A 2,532-nucleotide genomic window follows, 5' to 3' on the forward strand; every position below is an offset into this window, starting at 1 on the left:
TCAGCCCTTGTCCTTATTGACTATCCATGTGTGACAATGCCCTCTTTCTGTTTACTCTTGTCCAAGTTTATATAAAATTCCTATATAAAATTATTTCTTCTTCAGACTTTAAGATTGCTACATATAGGTCTATTTTTCTGGATGATCATCTCTATTCCACCATCCTCTCCCTTGGTATACCCCAAATCTCTATCTTGGACTTTTTTTTCCTATAGCGTCTCTCTTAATGTTCTCATTACTTCACTTTCTTTCAATTATTAACAAACTATTCACCATTCCTAAATCTGTATATCTAGCCCCATTTTCTTTATGCATCTAGTCTTACATCACCAATTGACTGTTAGATATTTCCAATTTGACATTACAAAGATACTCGAATCTCATTATGTCCAGAGAACTCATTGTTCTGACACTAAAACTCATCCCTCTTCTTAATGTCCTTGTTTCTATCAAAGACACTATTTTTTGATCAAGGTTTTCAATCCCAGAATCATCCACAATTGCTAGTTAATATTCTGACTTGAAATTCCTTTGCTCTTACTTCATATTAATTTTACATCTATTTATGTCGGCACCTGTTTAATCTATTAGAGCAAAAGGTCTCTGAAAGCTGAGTCTATATGTTTTTGGGGAGATCCCTACTGCCAATCACAGTGCCTTCACATAGAAAGCAAATTAGTTGATTATTGCCTAGAAACAAGAAATTACTTGGCCAAAATCACATAACTAGTACGACATAGAATGGCAAAGTTAGAATTTGAAGTTAATAGGATGTTTTGATATTTAAAAAAATGTTAAATGTATTTACAAGTAATATAGTATTTTATTTTATCATAACAATTGGAGACATTAGCTAACGAGGTAGTCTGGACTGTCAGTCATCTGCTAAATTAGGAAAGCCACTGAACATGCTCTTAAAACTTGCAACCTTCCCCTCTTCTAAAGTAAATTACATCAATACTCTCAACTAAATTTGTGACTCAAACTTCCAACCAGTTTGTACTAACAAAACTCAAACTTCATTTGTAAAAGCTCAACACTTTTAAAATGTAACCTTTCTGGATTTAATCTTCCTTTAAATCCCCAGTTTTATACTAACATTCAAGTAAGCAGAATGGGCACAGATTTGAATGACTATAAATTTTTTAATACATTATCACCAATATGGAGAAACATTTGAAATTATATTGTTTACCAAAATAGACACAGTCTACTGCCATGGGAGCTGTCAGGGGTAATAGGAGAAAAAGAGCTGGATGTTTTTCCATTTACTTCTCATTGGGTTGGGAGGTGAGGACAGAAGGGGGTGAAGGAAGTAAGGAAATTGATTTGGTAAGTTGTAGCAGAGCCTATCTCAAGCCAGTAGAAATTTCAAAGGGGAAGGTCTCTAAGGCTCATCCCCAACCCTCTTCATTAACTCCAAAAGGTAGTTGTTTGGCTTTGGAGTTTATCTTTACCTTTCAAGTTTTCCTCTATTTTAGGAATCAATCCATGCTTGTATAATTCAGCTCAGAAACTCTATCTGGTATTCACTATAATCTATTAATTATTGAATTTTTGCATTAAGAGTATTTATAATTAATTATTTTTGCAGTGTATTTAACCTTTCATAATTTTGGTAATGATGTTATTAGGTACTTGGATATTTAGTGTTCATATTCTCTCATTGTTATTTTGTCTTTGAACACAATAGATTAACTTTTTCTCTTTTTTTAATTAAAGCTTTTTATTTTCAAAACATATGCATGGATAATTTTTCAACATTAACTCTTGCAAAATCTTGTGTTCCAATTTCCCCCCCTTTGCCCCACCTCTTTCCCTAGATGGCAAGTAATCCAATATATGTTAAACATGGTCAAATATATATTAAATCCAATATATGCATACATATTAATACAATTATTGTGCTGTACAAGAAAAATCAAGTCCAAAAGGAAAAAAAAAATGAGAAAGAAAATAAAATGCAAGAAAACAACAACAAATATTATTTGTGATCCACACTGTTCCCACAGTCCTCTCTCTGGGTCTAGATGGTTTTCTTCATCATAAAATCATTGGAACTGGCCTGAATCATATTGTTGAAAAGAGCCATGTCCATCAGACTTGATCACAATATAATCTTGTTGCCATGTACAATGATCTCCTGATTCTGCTCATTTTACTAGCATCAATTCATGTAAGTCTCTCCAACCCTCTCTGAAATCTTCCTGCTGATTGCTTCTTATTAATATTCTTTTTTTTATTTAATAGCCTTTTATTTACAGGTTATATGCATGGATAACTTTACAGCGTTAACAATTGCCAAACCTCTTGTTCCAATTTTTCACCTCTTACCCCCCACCCCCTCCCCTAGATGGCAGGATGACCAGTAGATGTTAAATACATTAAAATATAAATTAGATACACAATAAGTATACATGACCAAAACATTATTTTGCTGTATAAAAAGAATCAGACTACAATTAGCTTGTGAAGGAAATCAAAAATGCAGGTGGGCATAAATATAGGGATTGGGAATTCAATGTAATGGTT

The sequence above is a fragment of the Sarcophilus harrisii genome, chromosome 6 (genome assembly GCF_902635505.1).
Source record: "Sarcophilus harrisii chromosome 6, mSarHar1.11, whole genome shotgun sequence".
Classification (NCBI taxonomy): Eukaryota; Metazoa; Chordata; class Mammalia; order Dasyuromorphia; family Dasyuridae; genus Sarcophilus; species Sarcophilus harrisii.